Below are 21008 nucleotides of genomic sequence, written 5' to 3'. Positions count from 1 at the left end.
TGATTCAAGACTATCAATAGCGTGTCTGCCTTCCACAGGAGGAAACTATGAATGTTTGAAGGCATGCTCTTACGAAAGGTTTTATAATTAGAAATGGCAACTTGGCCCTATTATACATAATGGAGGCCTAGATATAATGTAAATGCTTAGTTTAATTAATAACTCACATGACCTGATAGGCTTTACCTTAATCACTATTTATCTTTTCTACCTTTTACTTCCAGCTATTAAATTTTTATTATAGTCTTCATTTGTTTATATTTATCATTACCGTGGAATGAAAAACTCGGTTGAAGTTGGATAATTTTTAAACTTATCAAAATTTGAGAGGGGGGTCCTCGTTTTAGACATCTATGGGTCTTTTTGTTGTTTTTGTAGCTCTATTCCTAACACGTAAATAATACAATAAAAAATAAAAATATATGTATAACATATATCTCGTTTATACCAGAGTGTTCATGCTTCAAATAGAATACCATGAACAATTATTAAACTTTTTTTTTGGAAAAATATCCTCAGATTAAATAAATCATCTTCAAACATAGAAATGTAAACAATAAATCATAAACTGATATACGTTTCAAACAGTTCTGCCTAAAATAAAAATAATGCTCTACACTGGAAGATTACATAGTATTAAATCAGTGTTCAAAGTCTATTAAAACAGTGTTAAATTATTTCAAACTGTAATAATTAAACAATATTAAACCACTTCCCAAAATACAATATTAAAAAGTATTTAAACTATCTTTTAGTATTCAAGTTTAAGCAATATTCGATCAACTTTCAACCTTAAAAACTAAACAGCATCTAAACCATCTTCAAAATTTAAAGAATGAATCAACTCTTCTTACCCTTCAGACGCATATGGGAGGCCCGAGACCTTCCATTTCTTTCTCATATTTTCAACAATCTTTTCATCACGTCAGGGTTTTAATATTCAGATGTCATAGTACGCCCAATTATTTTCTTAGAACGCCCTCTATTGCACATTTCTTTCGGTATTCATGGCTAGAGTGGGTACAATGACGTTTCTAAGCATATTTTATCTCACGTGTTCATTTGTACTCGAGAGCATTTCATCTGTTTTTTACAAAATTTGGTTACTCGGTTTAAGTATGTTACGGATACATTTGTTTACATAGTTGTTCGTTTGTTATTTAATGGATTGCTCTGTGGGTTTCCTTGAAAATACATTACTTTAAGAAATTCTTAATTTTATATATTGGCTGATGGCATGGTACTCCACATGCTGTTTAGTATCTGTAATGTTATTCTATATTTTCCTGTTCGCACCTTCATACCTATAATGATACTTAAACAAGTAGATGTATGTCGCCATTTTAATATTTCAACCAGAAAGACAAATTAGCATCTAGTCATCGTTCACATGAAAGGTAAAACAACTGTAAATTATTCTTTTAACGTGAAATATCATGCAATAATAAATCATATCTTTTAACGTGAAATATCATGCAATAATAAACCATATCTTTTAACGTGAAATATCACAGAGTATTAAACTATCTTTCAAACAAAAGATCGAACAATATTGAACCATTTTTCAAAGTAAGAGATCACACAGTAATAAACTGGTCTTTGATAATATATATATATATATATATACAAGCTCACTAACTTAATTTAGCACACAGATGAACAGGTTTTGTTCAAGCAGTTAATGATATAAATAGCATGTCAACCACTTCTTTGTCTGTTGTATTTCAGCCAGCTTGAAGAGTCCTGGTATTGGGCGAAAGACCGCGATGGTACTGGAAACAGTATGGTTGACATATTGCTTTATTCGTTACTTTCATTCTTAAGTACTTATAATTTGAAGTGAAAGATTGTACAGTAATAATCCGTCATTCAACGTTAATGATCACGCAGTAGTAAACGACCTTCTGAATTAAAAAAAAATATATATGTACAAATATATAATCTGATAAACCGAAAAGCTTACAGAAAAAGGTCATATTACAAAATGAAATTTTGTATGGAACTAAATCACCTTATAAAGTAAAAAATATATATGTAAATAAAACGTTACGGTAAAAAATATCGTTAACTGGAGAATATGCAACTGATGAAACAACGCATCATAATATTTGTAAGTAACGACTTAAGAAAAGTATATTTACTTAGCTATATTATTTCCCAGGTTTACTTGTAGCTTCACTATAAAAATGCAGTGTGTTCTGATTGGAAGTTGATGTTCATATCCTAGACAGACATAGTAAACTAATCTGATTCATCAATTAAACAGCAAAATTACAGAGGTTGAAAACGAAATTTTACACAGCACTGAACAGCATGCCAAAATATTTACTGCAGAGTATCAAGTTATCGTTGAAATTAACAACAACAACATAAAAGACATCCGTTAAATTAAATCGCCTTCCAAACTAAACTATCAAATAAACCCTTATGAAGATGGATGTGTCTGAGGAGCACATTAGGCCTATAATGCTTTATGAGTTTGAAGAAGGCAATAGTGCAGCAGAAACTACACGAAACATTCAAGGTGTTTATGGTGTCTCTCAATGAAAGAAAATGTTGAAGGTGGTTTCAGAAGTTCAAATCAGGTGACTACAGCTTAAGTGATGCACCACGTTGAGGTCGTCCTGTTAAGTTTAATGATGACTTGTTGCTGGCTGCGCCTGATGAAGATTGTGCTGTAACAGTTGAAGAACTATCACAGAAGCTCAATTCAACCCATTTCACAGTTCACTGTCATCTGCAACAGCTTGAAAAGGTGTCAAATCTTGGACAGAAGCCAACCTTAGAGCAAGAGTGGATATTCGCTCTTCTCTGCACTCTCGTGAAGGTAACTCATCTTTTTCATCTCCAGACACTAACCTGTCCAAAAAGGTATATTATAAAAATGTTAAGCACCGCAGACAATGGCTCAGTGCAGGTAAATTGGCTGAAGCACAGTCTAAAATAAACTTCCACCCTAGGAAAGTCATTTTAAGCGTTTGCTGAGATAATTTGGTGTGATCTACTTTGAGTTGCTGCCACTCAATGTAACGATTACATCAGACTTCTATTGTCAACAGTTAGAGCGCTTGAATGTTACACTGAGAGGAAAGAGGCCTGCTTTGATCAGTCGTAAAGGTGTTGTGTTACACCAGGATAATGCACAGCCCCATACAACAAGAATCACGTCCGCAAAGATTGAAGAGCTAGACTGGGAAAAACTTCCGCATCCTCCTTATTCTCCAGACTTTGTCCCATCTGATTATCATCTGTTCTGAAGTTTGCAGAACTATCTTGATGGAAAAGAGCTTGGAACACATGAAGATGTCAAAACTATCCTATCTACATTCTTTTCCTACAAACCCCAAGAATGTTATAGAAGTGGCATTCAGAAGCTTGTGTCGTGGCAGGAAATGATTAATAATAATGGAACATACATTATTGATTAAATAACATTAAACGTATTTGAAATCCTTTCTCTTTCTCTTAATCTAAAATCAGACATTATTTAAGGGATGACCTGATATATAACGCTACACTTTGTATTCATAAATGCTCTGTGCGAATATCTTTGAAGACTTAAAGTTTATCCCATCGTGGCACAATGGTATGTCTGCAGGATTATGCCGCTAGAGACAGATTTTCTATACCTATGGTGGGCAGAGCACAAACGGTTTTGTAGTTTTGTGCTTACTTACAAATAAACAAACAGAAGTTCATGGGACTTACCTCTCATAGTCTTGAACATAATTATGTGAAGAGATTTGGAATAAATAATACATAAGATTTGAAAAAATAGATTTCTAGGAAAACAAGTCTTGGATAAATGTTTGTTCTCTTGTCCACTTTCATTTATTGTATGATCAATGGTAAATGGGTAAATTTTACTGAGTTTTAAATATCCACGAAAATATAAAGTTATTCTTTACGCAAATTAAATATTTTAGTATTTTCTAATATAGTTTGTTTGTTTGTTTTTTAATTTGGCGCAAAGCTACTCGAGGGCTATCTGCGCTAGTCGTCCCTAATTTAGCAGTGTAAGACTAGATGTCAGGCAGCTAGTCATCACTACCCACCGCCAACCCTTGGGCTACTCTTTTACCAACGCATAGTGGGATTGACCGTCACATTATAATGACCCCACGGCTGAAAGGGCGAGCATGTTTGGTGTGAACGTGATTCGAACCCGCGACCCTCAGATTACGAGTCGAACGCCTTAACCCGCTTGGCCATACCGGGCTTCTTATATAGTAAAGTTATGTACACCGATTGATAACCTTACATAAAATCGCACGATATTTCCAGTAACTAAACGTCAAAAGTTTCACTTATAACTAAGTTTTATTATTTTCTATTGCACGTGACCTGATACAAGTGGATGAACCTGGACGATGGGGACCTCCAATAACTAAACCGAGATGAAAGATCATGGTTGGACGTGACCTAGCGGTTAATCTTCTAGACTACAAATTGAAAAGTACTAGGTTCGAGACGTGATACTGATGAACTCGCATTGACTTCAGCTGAGCGTTCATTACAATAGATGTAGTGAATTCGATTCAAAGTTGGGCTACGTTCTTGAAAAGAGGATGCCGAGAATTGTTGCTTTCTCTTTCTAAATACAGCAGATGCTAGAAACCAAGTTTCGATATTCTTGGTGGGCAGAGCACAGATAGCCCTTTGTTTATTTTATGTTTAATAACAAACAACGACTTGAAGTATTTGTATTTCAAACAATTTCGGATATGATGAACTTAATTAATTAATTCTGCATATATACAATGTTTATTAGAATCAGTTCAGTAAACCTGAGCCGAATTTGCTTGCTGTTACGCATAAAGCCGCATAATAGGCTATCTGTGTTATGCCTACCAAGTTGTATTGAATCTAGTATTTTTTATTTATTTTCTGCAGGAGGGTTTGTTTGTTTGTTTGTTTTAGAATCTCGCCCAAAGCTACGCGAGGGCTATCTGCGTTAGCCATCCTTAATTTAGCACTGTAAGACTGTAGGGAAAGCAACTAGTCATCACCACCCACCACCAACTTTTGGGCTACTCTTTTACCAACGAATAGTGGGATTGACCGTCACATTATAATGACCCCACGGCAGAAGGGGCGAGCATGTTTGGTGCGACGGGGATTCGAAGCCGAGATCCTCAGAGTACAAGTCTAGCGCCCTAACCATCCGGGTCTGCAGGAGGGATTAAACCTTTTCTTGTCAGAGTAAACGTGAACTTGGTCGTACTTAGAATAATAATGAGCGTCACGTTTTATTAAACCAATTCACATGGATAAAACGTTGAATGAACCTCTGTAGATGTGTGTTTCTACGCGGCTTCCGAGCGTCGGTTGTGAATGATCTGCAATCTAAGTGTTGTTGTTTTTTATCGTAAGAGCAAAAATAGTCATACAGTGACTACTTATGCATACGGCTGGAAAAATGAACAACTGATATAAGATCTTTTCCTTCTTGTTGCAAATATTCAAATTCTGTTGATTTGTTTCGTAATAAAATAGCTCTTCTGATTTCGATTGTCCTCAGCAAGCGGGGCTTTAATACCTTGTTCAGAATGTTTGTTTGTTTGTTTTGGAATTTCGCACAAAGCTACTCGAGGGCTATCTGTGCTAGCCGTTCCTAATTTAGCAGTGTAAGACTAGAGGGAAGGCAGCTAGTCATCACCACCCACCGCCAACTCTTGGGCTAATCTTTTACCAACGAAAAGTGGGATTGACCGTCACATTATAACGCCCCCACGGGTAGGAGGGCGAGCATGTTTGGCGCGACTCGGGCGCGAACCCGCGACCCTCAGATTACGAAGCGCACGCCTTAACGCACTAGGCCTTGTTCAGAAGACCGTGTGAGTTAACCGTATCTTATATAAAAATCATTGAAAACTACAATCTATCACGCTCGTTAAAGATTGATAATTTATAAACATTATAATCGATTTTTATATTAATAATTTTATATATTTTCTTCTTTTACTCTTTCGGCTCCACGGATTCTTTTCAGTATTGAACTTCTGTAAAGTATTTATCAAAATACTTTGGGTTTGTTGTTGTTCTTTGTTGGGGGGAAGTAGTGTTCCAAACAAATCCACCAATACTTTTAAAATATCAAGAATGTATTTTTCAGCATAAAAAAGACGTTCATTTACATAAAAAGAGGAACAAATGCATTGAACCGTACAATTTTTAAATAATATTATTACTTTCTTAAACACGTTATGCTTATATGGAATGTCGTTTCGTTTGTATTTGGGCTAATCTGCAATCTGTCCACTGCAGAGAATCAAACCCCGGGTTTTAACGTTGTAAGTTCTGGTGACATATGAAGTTTACTTAATTATTTCTTATTATAAACTGAATTTGTTCTCGTTAAATCTTAATGAAGTTAGACATAACATAAACAGTTCATTGATTTACTCACAAATAAGCGCTTGAGTTCCAACAAAAAGTCAAAATAATCCTGTAGTGTTTGTTTACGAAGAAAATTTAGTGGGAAAAAAAATAAAGAAACAGAGTTAGTAGCACGTGGCTACCACATGGAATAGTTAAACTAAAGGCTACCATGTGGAGTAAATAAATCAGAAGCTGTTATAGTTAAACCTTAGACTACACGTCTTTGTTAGTTTGTTTGATTGTTTGTTTTTGAATTTCGCGCAAAGCTACACGAGGGCTATCTGTGCTAGCCGTCCCTAATTTAGCAGTGTAAGACTAGAGGGAAAGCAGCTAGTCATCACCACTTACCGCCAACTCTTGGGCTACTCTTTTACCAGCGAATAGTGGGATTGACCGTCACATTATAACGCCTCCACGGCTGAAAGGGCAAGAATGTTTGGTGTGACAGGGACTCGAACCCGCGAACCTTAAACTGCGAGTCGTGTGCCTAAACCACCTGGCCATGCCATGCCGGGCCATCTTTGTTAGACCATAGACCATGAAATAGAATGAGTAAATGAAACGGTACCTCATGTAGAATACCAAAACCACAGGTTATTACGTATAGTAGTTAACCACACAATAACATTTGAAATAATATAGCACCAATACGTATTACGTAAAATTAGTAAGGCATGTTGTATATAAAGAAGTGAGACAGGATTGGTTTAGTGGTTAGCGTCCAGGACCGTTGAACTGAAGGTCCATGGTTAGTATCTCGTTGCCAAATAAAAATCTGGCTTTACACTCTAATAACAGTTGACTTTGATGCTGTTGATTGCCTTACCTCTATTAGTAAAACTCAATTTAGGGACAGCTAGCGCAGTCAGTCCTTGTGTAGCTTTGCGCGAATGTTCTAAACACTGAGGTATAGTTAATTCATAGTGTATTTATCTTTTGGAGTAAAATAAAGTATAGAAATGTACCATGTGGTTTTATCTTCTAGTATTAGTTTTCACACAAAACGTGTTCGTAAAGTCGTTAAATTCATCTTGTTTTAGCTGTAATTTTACATAAATGTTGTACAAGGGTGTCCTTTAATGGTAAAAAAGAAGGTATCTCAAGATTACAGTCTTATCTATGTTTGAATGAGAACGATCAGTCACGTGGTAGCGCTGGTCACTCTGTGTAAATGAGACGTTCCTGGCGAAGTAACTAAAGTTGGGTTTAGACGATCTTGTAGAATGATATATTATTTTACAGCTCTAATTTTATTTTAGTATTATGGTTATTACAATTTTCTTTGAGTTTGACATTATTTTAGAGATGTATGAATAAGTAAAAAAAACGGTTGAAAACATCTTCCTGTTATAAACACCTGTTTTATTTTATTGTTTGTAAATTAGTACCTTAACAAAAGGTTTGGCAAATAATTTTCAGCAATTTCACCCTTCTGTTTATTTTATTATTTCGAAATGCTTACTGTCATTTCTCCATTGTTCGTTATCAATAAAATGTCTTTGTTTGATAAAGTTTTAATTAAAATCTAATCCTTATTATTCGGACCAGTTATTATTACATACTTATCTGGTTAATATTCTTTCTGCTATTCTTAACTGTAATTATGATACATCCAACATTACCTAGCGTGTTTCCATTTGTTAGGTTTCAGTTAATTGTTTGTATTAACAATAATCTTGATATTTGCAGGTGTTTTCTTTTAGAAAACATTCCTAGTGTTAGGTATACGAAGTACTTTTGTGGTGCAGATTCGCTTTTCGCACTCGGGTGTGCAACGTCAAACGGTCTCATTGCTTTGGCTTTGTCCGTTGATGCACATGTGTATACGTTCTCTGAAGCTTGGAAAGCATGGATCCGCTGGCTTGCAAATAATGTTCTAGTGACCGTAATACGATTTTCTATGCAGGTGTCCGTCCTATGCACGTGCAGAGGGGGCGTTTCCCTGGTCTATAATCGGCCTCTTGTACGCCTAACGATGCACATAATTTCATCAGCATGAGCTTACTCGGGTATATTGTGTACTGGAAGTAAGCAATAAGAGTCCGATGTCAATATATGCAATATTGCTTCATTCGAGTAACCTTTTATAAATCTCATCCTCCTGCTCGTGACGAAGCCTTTCAAAGAGGGTGAGCAGAGGTTGTGTTGGTGTTTCAGAAAGCTTGACTCTTCCGCTTGGAAAAATACCATTCCCTTGTAACAAATAACCCGGATGTATGTCCTATACATTGTTTATTCTGCTCACTGGATACAGAATCTCATCTTATGAAAAATATTGATAGAATCAGATGTGTATATATATATATAAACAAAAATTTGTAATAATATGTATGTGTATGTCTATTTATACGTATATAATCTTCAATCATTTGATTTAAAAAGTACGGCTTCAGACATTTGGAGAAGAAACTTTTACTGTTCATTCGTATAAACAGTGGTCTATCTTATTTGCTTTAACTAAAAGGATAACCATATAGACCATGTTTGTCTGAATAGATTTTTAAAGTCATATACTGAAATAGATTACAAAGGAAAAAATACGAGCTGAGGTCAAATGTGTGAAGAAGTGTCAGAAGACGGTATAATAACATTATTCAAAATTTTAAAAAATGTGAAGATTTTGTTCATATAACAATGTATATTTTATGTGCTTTAATTGAAGGTAATTGTTTTTTTTTCTAAAGTCTATTTACCTGCAAATATTTTTATATAAAAATGAATACTTTGTATATGCTGAATATAGATATTAAATTCATAGATAGATAGATATTTATACAATGTGACAAGTAGTTAGCTTGGTAAATAAATAAACATTTTTGTATCACACCCGTAAGAAGATTTTTCTTTTACTAATTGTCAAGCTTTTTGTAGCTTTGTGTAATTAGATGTTCTAAAACTGGGTGATATTGGGAGTAGTCCCTTTTTACGTTGTGAGCTGCATCTGCATTAACCTGGATGTGAACGTTGTACACAATCCTCACTTTATGCCCTAAGCATTTAACCACTAGTAAAACCGACGGACTGAGCTATCGCACAGAGAATTTTACCCTTTAAGTGTACGAGGACTGGAGAGGCGGAAGAAACGGAGGAACCTGAACGTTAAATGGTCAACGGTTCAGAAGGGTAGCACATCCAAGAGGTCACACTCCTGATGAAAAGAACTAGTGGTCAGTTACCTTGGAAGAGAATGGAGCCTCATCAAGTATGACCCCACAGATAGTCATGATCCTTAGATGTACAAATGTTGGTGGAAATAGAGGTGAAGTTAGGCCCTCTGCGATCAAACCTCTCACTTAACGTGAAAGCGAAGAAGAATCTAGTATTACGGAAATTACACCTCATAATAATGACGATGATTGCCCAAATACATCAGGAAGGCTGGCATTTGATGGGATAAGTTGGAAAATCATGGTCCAGACCTTACGAATAAATACATGGAATGTATAAACTGTGTATGAAGCTGAAAAAAAGAAATGAAACACATGAATGAAGATGTACTTGGCTATTTGTGAGAAAAAACCATAGGGATCATATATTAATTTACACAGAAGAAAAACATTTCATTGGGGTAGGAATTCTGACGAAGAAAATAATAGCTGAAAAATTGATGGGATATTGGCCAGTAACAGAACGAGTAATTATGTCAAAATTAAAAGGTCAGCCTTTTAATATTAACGTCAATTCAGACATATGCACCAACAAGTGTTCACAGTGACGAGAAAATGGAAAGACTCTATGATGAACTGAATTAAGTTATGGAACATGTTAAGCGTGGAGAAGTTGTTATAGTTATAGGAGACGTCAATGTCAAGGTTAAGAATGAAGATCATCTAGATATTGTGGGAAAACATGGCCTTTATAGTAGAAATTACAGAGGAAGATGATTACTGCAGTTTTGTGAAGAACATAACATGATGATTACTAACACATAGTTTCAACACCAAAACTACAGACTGTACTGTTGAGAGAGATTTGAAGAAATATACAAAAAATAAACATATTTCATCCTGGTAAACCAGAAATAGCATGAAAGAAGTTCATACTTATCCAGAAACTGATGTGGTCTCTGACCATAATCCAATCATGGTCGAGATGAAGATGAAATTGAAGAAACCAGTAAAGTGATATGTAAATGACAAACTAGACATGAATCAGCTGAAACAAAGAGAATACGAAACAAAACTCTATGTTCAGCGGAAATAAGCAACTAATTTTATGTGCTCAAAAACGAAGGAGTCACGCAAATTACTTATAACAAAATAATTGAACAGAAATAGATATCTTTCAAAACTGGCGGAGTTTGCAAAGAAAATTCTTCCAAATAAGAAAAACATTAAGAGAAAATCGTGGATGACACATGAAATATTGCACACAATGCGAGTCAGAAAAAGACATAATGGAACGAAACGATACAAAGAAATAAATAAAGAAATCAGAAAAAAAAAAAGGTTAGAAAGGCTAAGGATACCTGGTGTAACAAGAAATGTGAAAAGATGCGAGTCCTGAACAGAGCCTGGACAATAAAATTCTAAGAAAAGGTGAAAGAGATGGCGATTAAAAGAAGATTTAATAGTGGAAATATCTGTGTATGTAACAGATATGTAAAGATGCTCTGTGATTCAGATGGGTTCAATACGTGAATGAACTCTATTACGATAAGAGAGGAGATCCGTTTAATATCGACAACCAAGAAGGAAGGGTCGTTGTGAAGTTAAAATTCAATCTCTTATGAATGATTTAGCATCTGTCAGAGTACCAAAGAAAGCAGAAGTCACAAACTACTCCGATTACAGGACACTAAGTCTGATGAGTCTCATATTGAAGGTCACATTAAAGATCATATCATACTACAGAGAAATCGACGAACAACTGAAGAAAACATAAATGAAGTGCAATGTGGATTTATCACACGATAAGGAAAACTGAAAGGATTCTTTAACTTAAGAACAATAACAGAAAAATACTTAGAGAGTGGAAAAGATGCACTGATTACGAAAAAGCTTTCGACACGGTCAACCATGAAAGTTGATATAATATTCGAAAAGCCTAGGTATAGAGGGCAGAGGTTTGCTGTTGATATAAGATTTGTATTAGAATCAAGAAGCTTTCATAAAATCTTATGAGAGATTATCACTAAAAAGAAATTTAAAAAGGAGCACGTTAAGGATGTGTCCTCTCCTTATATGTATATAATTTATAGACAGAAAACATATCATGCAGCATTGAAAATTCGTTCCATCAACGAATAGTGGAATTGAGGGTCACATTATAACGCCCCCAGGGCTGGGAGGGCGAACATGTTTGGCACGACGGGGATGCGAACCTGCAACCCTCAGATTACGAGTCGCACGCCTTAACACGCTTGGCGATGCCGGGCCGTCTATTAAGATTGGTGACATGGTGATAAACAGTTTAAGATATACTTATGACTCTGTAGTAATGGTTGAAACAGAACGAGACTTACAAGATATTTTGAATAATAACATAGAAAGGAGATATAGGATGAAGAATGAATGCTAAGAAGACAAAGAGTATCCTAATAATATGATATATGATAATAACACAGAAGTTCAGATAAAAATAGAAGAAAAATACATACATGTAGAGAATTTCACATACTTGAGCCAGATCATAACAGGTGAAGCTGAAATAGTGAAGAGAACTAAAGTGGCAAGAAGTGCCTTTAATAGTATGAAAACAAGTTTGACTTCTGGAAACATAAGTGTACAAACAAGAAAAATAATCATAAAGTGCTATATATGGTCAGCTGTGGTATATGGCTGTAAAACGTGGACAAGCATTGATTAATAGACTAAAAGCATTTGAGATTTAGGTGTGCAGAAAGATGGTAAAAATATCCTGGACAGACAAGGAGACAAATGAAGAGGTTCTCAGTATGATAAGTGTGAAAAGATGTTGTATCAACCATCAAGAAGAAGAAAGTAGGATAATTTGGCCATATTAAGAGATAACATCCAGTGATTCCTAGCAACAGAGGGGGTAACAAATATTAAAGGGTGGACTGAGATAACAATATGTGAAGACCTGGTGAGAAAATCACATCACAGGCAGATGTGTAGGATTGTGACAACCAACCTTCCTAAGGAAGACGGCACATCGTGGTGATGAAAATGTGAATAGCGAAGGTACTTCTGATGGAACAATGCATTCTAACCTTTATAACTAGTAAAGTTTTTCTAAAAAAATATATCTAAATAGCTTATTTTTAGTTTTGCTCTAAAGCCATAGGTTGCTCTAATCGGAACTCAATAGCTGAATCAGACTGAGAACAAGTTGCATGGGTTAAAGATAAAACAACGGGTTATCTGTAACAGTATCAAAGTCTGCCATGAGAAATACTTAGAGCCGTTGACTTACGAGAAGTGGCAACTTGGCGTTTGAGGGCAATCATGAAACGCGCGCCGAATGCTAAATCTTGGCTCTTTTAATCGCCTTCACTTTAATAATAGGTTCTTTCCGCTGCTTCCTACTACCCTCTTACCATCACCCCATCTCTTTTAATTCTTTCGTGTCTCAACTTTTTGCAGTTTGAAGGTTTTTTTATTCTTTGTATTCAGACCAACGACAGAGCTGAGGAAGTGTAACTTAAGATTTGAAAGAAAGTACGCATATAGTTGAAAGTACGCGAGTAGTTCAACGCATGAACAAATAAAATAATAATTAAGTTAGTAAAATGATATTTTATGGACATTACGACGAAAAAGTGTCTTGATTTTTTTTAAACTAATGTAAAACTTTCGTCCATAAATGTACTTACAAACCGAAACGTAATATCTTCTGTAATCTTGAGAAGATCAGTTGTCAACGTGTTCGACATTTCAAATATTACAGTTTTTAAATTATTCAATGATTTTTTGTCTGTTTAACAAAAACAGGAAAAACATAATTGTTCTATTATTAAAGCATCGGTTCGCTAGAGTACAAGTCCCTAATAAGAAATTATTTCCTTCTCCAAACATTACGTAATATATTTCTATAAATGGAATATGATGTTTTTGCTTTTTTTAACGAAAGTATATATAAGTTCTAACAAAAAATGGATTTGAAATATTTCGTTGTTTAATTGTGAACATCTGTGTTAGTTGTTTAGTTAGTTTGTTTTGAATTTCGCACAAAACTACTCGAGGACTATCTGTGCTAACCGTCCCTAATGTGATCGCAATGTTTCTAAGACATTTAGTGTTTGTTGGGTTTTTTTTACTTATCTAGGTGGTTAAGGTACTCGACTCGTAATCTGAGGGTCGCGGGTTCGAATCGTCGTCACATAAAACATGCTCGCTCTTTCAGCCGTGGGGGAGTTATAATGTTATCGTCAATCCCACTATTCCTTGGTAAAAAGAATAGCCCAAGAGGTGACGGTAGGTAGTAATGAAGAGCTTCCTTCCTTTGAGTCTTACACTGCTAAATTAGGGACGACTAACGCAGATAGCCCTCGTGTAACTTTGCCCGAAATTCAAAACAAACAAACTTATCTGTTTGTGACCTAACAAAAATAGGTTTAATATATTATTATTACTATTCGTTTTAAAGAATATAACTCGTGTTTACACCCATTGTAGCACACGGTTATAATGAACAAAGATAAGAACGTTAGAAATACGCACATGTTACTATAAAATATATTTCTCATCAGTGTGGTGTTAAAAACATTCGCAAAGACTTTAATGTCTCTATTCCACCATATTTTTTTCTTTTATCTTCGTAGCAGTATGTAAGACAGACGAGCAGCTGAAGGTCAATCTTTGTTTTATTAATAACAGCGGAACTTAAAGCACGTTCAACAAACAACATAAAGTTATATAAAACCCATTTCATATCATAACAAAAATAACAGCGTAAGATTTAAACTGTTTGAAAAGTCAAAAGAAAGATTATATTTAACTCAGAACATGTCGAACTGCTATGTTAAGATATCAAGAGGAGCTCACACACTTCGAAGGACAGTCTCAGTAAAAGATGGCTGTCTGAAGCGCTAACATTTTATCGTTTAGATCTTTAAGTTTGGTTTAACAATCTTTTTGGCCCGAATAGCCCGGCGACTAGAGCACTCGACTCGCAATCTGTGTGTCATAGAATGATATGATTCGCCTACAAACAAACATGCTAGCCCTTTCAGCCACATGGACGTTATTATTGACGATCAGTCCCATTGTTCGTTGGTAAATAGTAGTCCAAGTGATTTAAATGAAATTAATCAAACGAGGCGTCAACGTTTTTATTTACACAGTAATTTATTTGTAAAGTTTACAAAATATATAAGTTAAAAAACGTTAAAAACTCTACACGTTTCGGTAGAAATAATTCCACCATATGCAGAAGAATAAATCACGAAGTACACATGAAGTTTCATATAAACCTGAGTACGAGCACTATAAACATGTTTTTATAGTGGTGCCATCTACAACAACGATTAAAAAATATTTACTCCTGGACCTAATTCTCTATTAATATTCATTTTGTTTTTAACAATAAAACAATATAATTCCTTTATATTTAGTTTATCTTTATCCGTTACTTGTTCAAGTATTTTTACATTATCCCAGTTAATACCGTGTAGAATTCGCCACAAGTTTTTCCAAAGCCGATTCATCCATTTTTAATTTTTCCATCACTTGTGATGCTGTTTTTTTATTATTCTAAATTTTAAGTTCATATTTGTCTGTCATTTGCAAGTAAGACCAAAAGTATATGAAATTGTATACGTGTATGCCACATTTATCCTTTAATTAAATTTTATCTTTCAAACCATTAATAATATGACTTAATTTCAATTGACGATTATGTGCTCTCTGGAAACTCACATTCTGCCTAAACACATTACCTATTTTAATTCACCATAATCCAAACCCTAGTCTACCACGTGAAAATTAGAGATGGTGTTCACAGATAGACTTCGCTTAGCTTTGCACGAAACTCATAATCAAACAAACAAAATCTATATTTTTGTTCTCTTGCTTTTCACTAACATAATTTGTTTACTTGTTAAGAACGAAACTACAAAATAAGTTATTAGCGTCTTAAGCCTTCCGAAATTTAAGAGAGATATTCATTTTTTTAACACTTACCCAAACGAGTAATAGAATTAGAGGTAAGAACTTATAAAGTATTTATTTATAAGAAAGACAATTGACAAACATGTGACTTAAAATACAAACAGCAATGATTTGCAGAATGTTTTAACAACTTCTTTTCACAAAATGTTTTATCAAACTTTTACTATTCAAGATATAGCGAAGAACATTCACTTCAATAATCAGTACAATATGTTATTTTACTCGCGTTAGTGTGTCTAAAAATATTGTAATTTTATAAATTTATAAATTTGACTTAGAACCAACGGAGTCGTATTTTTAAAAACAAACGAAAAAGCTGATAAAACTCCACTTCAGACTGGTAAAACTAAAACTACACTTTTATTTTCTATCTCGAATCACAAAAATTCTACCTTACAATACTTTGTTGACTAGGATAAGAGACGGTTTTGCCTCTAAGTAGCACAGAGGTGTGTTTACGGATTTAAATGCTAGAAACCGAATTTCGATACCCGTGTTGTTACTGTAGCCATGTGCTTTGTAACAACACAACAACAACTTCTATATCTCTTCAGATAGTCTTCTGGAAAGATAAGTAAACTTTTTATTGTAGTTAAAAATGGAATGTCTTTCTTGCACTACGTATACCACTAGTCAATTATTACATACTTAATAAAAAAACTATTAGCTAACTGAAATATTTCGGTAACTTTGTAAATAATCAGATATGAGATAGAGAATCAACAAAAAATATGCATTTCAAATTGTAATTGATTAAAATATAGTTATAAATATGAAGAAAAAATAAAACGTAAGGTTTGGTTTGTTTTGAATTTCGCGCAAAGCTACACAAGAGCTATCTGCGCTAGCTGTCCCTAATTTAACATTGTAAGACTAGAGAGAAAATAGTTAGCTAGTCATCACCACCCACCGCCAACTCTTGGGCTACTCTTTTACCAACGAATAGTGGGATTGACCGTCACATGTTACGTCCCCACGACTGAAAGGGCGAGCATGTTTGATGTGACGAGAATTCGAACATCCCGTTTCCAGTGAGAATAAAACTGTTCATACATTATGTAATACACTGTTTGTAGGTTATTTCTCCAGAGTTACAATACAATTAATTAGATATCAATTATAATAATGGGTGCACTCTTAGCTTGCACCAATTCAAAAACAAATTATACATTTGAAATTGCGGCAAAAATGGGGCAAGAAAAGAAATTGGAGACACAAAAATAATTTTAGTTTTGCATATGAATTCAACGAAAATTAAATCAGAACTATTATTGTCGTAATTAAGTTTTCGTTAAGTGTTAGCAAATGTTTTCAGTTTTTTTCACTTCATATTAGTATTATATGCGTGTCCCCCGCTCGTACAGCGGTAAGTCTATGGATTTACAACCCTAAAATCAGGGGGTCGGTTCCCCTCGATGGACTCCGCAGATAGCCCGATGTGGCTTTCCCAAGAAAAAAAAACCACACGCATACCCTATTATATGTGACGATAAACCCACAGCTGTATTATATTTTAATAGAATGACAGTATCATAATTTGATACATTTGAGTATATTGAGTATTGTGACGAATTCACACATTTAGTTATCATTTGAGTTCATAAATTTGGTTTGGTTTTATCAAAACAACAATGTTAACGAATTTCACACACACGTGTTTTTCTTTTAAACATATATAAGAAGATTACCACATAATTCTATAAGTTTTCATTGAAATAACAAGATTATGACCCTACTTAAAGCATTTGACATGTCTGTTAACAATAACGAGATTACCACATGATTTGATACAATTTAATTTGTTCAATAACAGTAAGGATATTACCACAAGATAATACCACTTTGTTCAGTAACAAACAGAATATTGCCACAATATAATACCACTTTGTTCAGTAACAAACAGAATATTGCCACAAGATAATACCAGTTTGTTCAATAACAATAAGAATATTACCACAAGATAATACCACTTTGTTAAATAACAATAAGAATATTACCACAAGATAATACCACTTTGTTAAATAACAATACGAAAATTACTATATAAACATTCGATTTGTTTTTTTTAAGATAACGGCCCGGCATGGCCAAGTGGGTTAAGGCTTTCGACTCGTAATCCGAGGGTCGCAGGTTCGAATCCCCGTCGCACCAAACATGCTCGCTCTTTCAGCCGTGAGGGCGTTATAATGTGACGGTCAATCCCACTATTCGTTGGTTAAAGAGTAGCCCAAGAGTTGGCGGTGGGTGATGATGACTAGCTGTCTTCCCTCTAGTCTTAAACTCCTAAATTAGGGACGGCTAGCGCAGATATTCCTCGTGTATCTGTGAGCGAAATTCAAAAATAGATCATGAAAATAATTAGGTTACCACAAGATTTAAAACATTTGATTTGTGTAACAATGATATCAACACAATATTTCGCATATTTGTTTTTTTTAACAACAATAAGACTACCACATTATTTCACACACTCGGTTGTTTTTCCTAAAATAAAAAGATTGTTTGTAGTTAAACGCAAAGTTACACAATGGTTGTATGCGCAGTCCCAGCCGCCGATAGTGAAGCCCGATTTTTAGCGTTAATACGTCTTCAGATTTACCGCTGTGTCAATGGGAAGCAATAAAAAATTACCATACGATTTTACGCACTTGGCTCGTTCAGTAACAATAAAAAATGCCATACGATTACACGAGTGTATTTTTAATAACGGTAGGAAGGATTGTCACATGGTTTCACATATTTGGGTTGTTACAACAAGCATACTATAAGATATGCCACTTTTGTATTCTGAATCATTTCATTAGAATTGTCTACGAACATGGCTAAACACGAGAAGTGGATTGGGTAAAGTAATCGTATGGCCAATGATAAAAGTAACTGCTGCTCTTGTAAAATTTCATGTTTAAGCCCAAGCGCTGCAGAACACCAAATCAAGATAGGTAACCTCATTATTCAGTTCAAAGCTGTTTTCGTCATCTAGATTTAGGAACGTATTTATACCACTGAATGAAGTTTAGGGTCTAATACACCGTGAAGCCACGGACGTACTTTTGTGTTGTTCAGAGACGAATGAGAAATACAAAAACATTTGTAAAGAAAAAATTAGTCGGAGACAGAAAATTAGATGGTTCTAAAGTGGTATGTGTGTACAATACGAATGAGTTGGGATAAGCCAAGAATTTGGTGTGAAGACGTTTATGGTAACTATACGAGCGATAGGCATCAGCAAGTGATGAGAGATGAACCCGATATATAACAGAAAAGCCTTACTTACATTGTTTAAAGATGCCCTCCATTTATTTCTAACATACCAGGTTTTTTAAACCGCGGTTGTTAAAGCGTTCCGTTTGTAACAGTGTTTAAAATAGACTTGTATAGAGCTAAATAAAGCATGATGTTTGATCTTTTATTCCGGTTTTGTACTTGTACAACTTACATTTCTTATACACGTGGGTAACGTACCACACATGAACTTGTTAAAAAACGTAACATTATACCGACAAATGATTGTGCTCTGAATTCTGCAAAGAAATTAATTGATTTGACGTAAACTTGGAAAGCACTGTCAACCGAAGTATTTTTAGCCACTTATAATGTTTCAATGGTATAAATAGTTCTTTAAAACAGCCATGAAAATTATACAAACACGTGTTGTCACATATAAACAGTATCTGCTCTATTTCATTTTCACTACTACTGTTTAATAGTAACTGTTTACATATTTCCACACAGTCCACTAAATAAGTTCAGCTGTTTCAACAAATACAAAAAAAAAATCCTATTAATCTTATCTTTCAAGAATGTTTTATTGAATGTTACAAGAATAATACGCGAAGACTGTATTGGCAGATTAATGTACACTAATCCTACCCTTACAGTTATATTCAATATCCCTCTAGGCCTAAATACGACATCATCGATAAATTAACCTTTATGTTCTCAGTTTCCATTCATGTACGTTACATAATAAAACGGGGGGAAGACAAAAAACAAGATTAAAACATCTATTAACGAGTAAACCTAAATTCTACCTAACGATAAATTTTGAACACGTGTCTATTTTTAACCCCCCTTCCTCTCTCTTCTAATGATTCGATTGATCGTGTGTATTTTAGTCGGTGACAAGTCTGCAATTTTTGAATGCATGTGGGTAAGAAACGATGAAAAGAATTTCCTTTTGGCAAGAAGAATTTCTAAAATGTCTGGCTGCATGATATTTTTTATCGTATATTTTCCTTCTGAGATCCATAAACATATATAATTTTTCTTCGCCCTCTACATTTTCTTTTAAAATTAATAATCTTCAGTGCGAAAGCGTCAAAAATTGTAAAAATCTTAATTTAAAGTTCTGCAAGTCAAAAAGAAAGAAAAGAAAAAAAACGACGCAAGAACAGCAGACGATGTGGCCTTTAATACTGCACACGTTTTTATCATGTTTTTTTTATCAGAGTTTCAACATGTACAGCTCTCACTTTTAAACGGTAATACGTTTGTAGAGGTCGAGGATGTAACTGAACAATTCAGTGATAACACTTGTGATGAAACTTGTGATTGTTGCTAACCCTAAACGCCGAAGATTTTTTTTTTTTTTCACATGGGTCTATGTTTCAAGAAAAGAGTTCTTCTTATCTATTGCCCGTCTTTACAGAAGGTTGTCACTAATTAATGTTATATTACTTACCTCTGATAAGGAAATCTCTGGTTACCGTAAACAGAATGAACAACTGCCAGTTTGAGCCTCTGGTGTTACGATTTTTGTGATAGCCGTGTGCTTTGAAAGACCCTATTATGAAGCTCAGGAGGGAATCGGGGCGATCAAAGCGTCAAAGATTCAACACTGTTAGTGCCAGAATGTGTTATCGCTTTTAGCTTAGAGTGAAGGGTTAAAGTAGAAAACAAGATAAAGCACAGAAAGCGCTTATGTTGTGTTGCGATAAAGGATAAGTCGCCAAAGGAAACGTTGAGCAGTATAGGAGAAAAGCGGTGATGATAGTTAAGACGTACCGGAGAAATACACAAACTCTTACAAAACCGTCACTTCTGACAAGAGCGTGGCGCGCAAGGATAGAGAAAAATTCCACGCACATTAACTCGAGCAGCGGCGCCGAAAAGAGGTGGAATTCTTGGCCGTCATTAGTGAGCTCCGTTTCCGGCTACTGATGCTCACCACGCCGGGGACACAACGAGTCTAAGGTAATTTGAGCTAGGAGAGCTCGCCCTTACCAGATCCCTTGTTTGCTTCTCCTGTTTAAGGTTTGTTTCCCGTTCGTAGTGTAAGAGGGCTGTACAACTTCAAAGCCAAAGCCGACTCCTGTAGTTTTAGAACAGAGAACACATTAGATCACGTTCTGCAAGAAATAGCGCCAATTAAACGAAGAACGATTGCAAAAAAATGCGCGCGATGCTTATCGTTGTACTTCTTATCTCGATTATACTGTCGTATCCAGGCACTTCGGGGGCGAAACGGTCTTCAAACCTGTAACAGAGAGCGACTTCACAACGTAAAAGAAGCTATCATTCAAGTTCAAAGAGCAGAAAATTCTTTCGTCTTGC

The 21008-nt window shown here is 34.9% G+C and overlaps 1 long non-coding RNA gene across 1 annotated transcript in view; it reads right to left on the bottom strand.

The window, feature by feature from the left end:
• The window catches only part of LOC143250686 (uncharacterized), a 77056-nt gene extending 56288 nt beyond the window's left edge, over positions 1-20768 (bottom strand). Inside the window, exons 1-2 of the long non-coding RNA XR_013028307.1 lie at positions 20137-20768; positions 855-1011 (exon numbers count right to left, since the gene is read on the bottom strand). This is a non-coding gene — a long non-coding RNA (uncharacterized LOC143250686). The remainder of the gene's footprint in view (positions 1-854; positions 1012-20136) is intronic.
• Positions 20769-21008: the final 240 nt, after the last annotated feature.

The sequence above is a fragment of the Tachypleus tridentatus genome, chromosome 5 (genome assembly GCF_004210375.1).
Source record: "Tachypleus tridentatus isolate NWPU-2018 chromosome 5, ASM421037v1, whole genome shotgun sequence".
In the NCBI taxonomy this organism is placed as follows: Eukaryota; Metazoa; Arthropoda; class Merostomata; order Xiphosura; family Limulidae; genus Tachypleus; species Tachypleus tridentatus.
The sequence above is the reverse complement of the archived record's forward strand: the minus strand, read 5'-3'. Positions and strand labels throughout refer to the sequence as shown.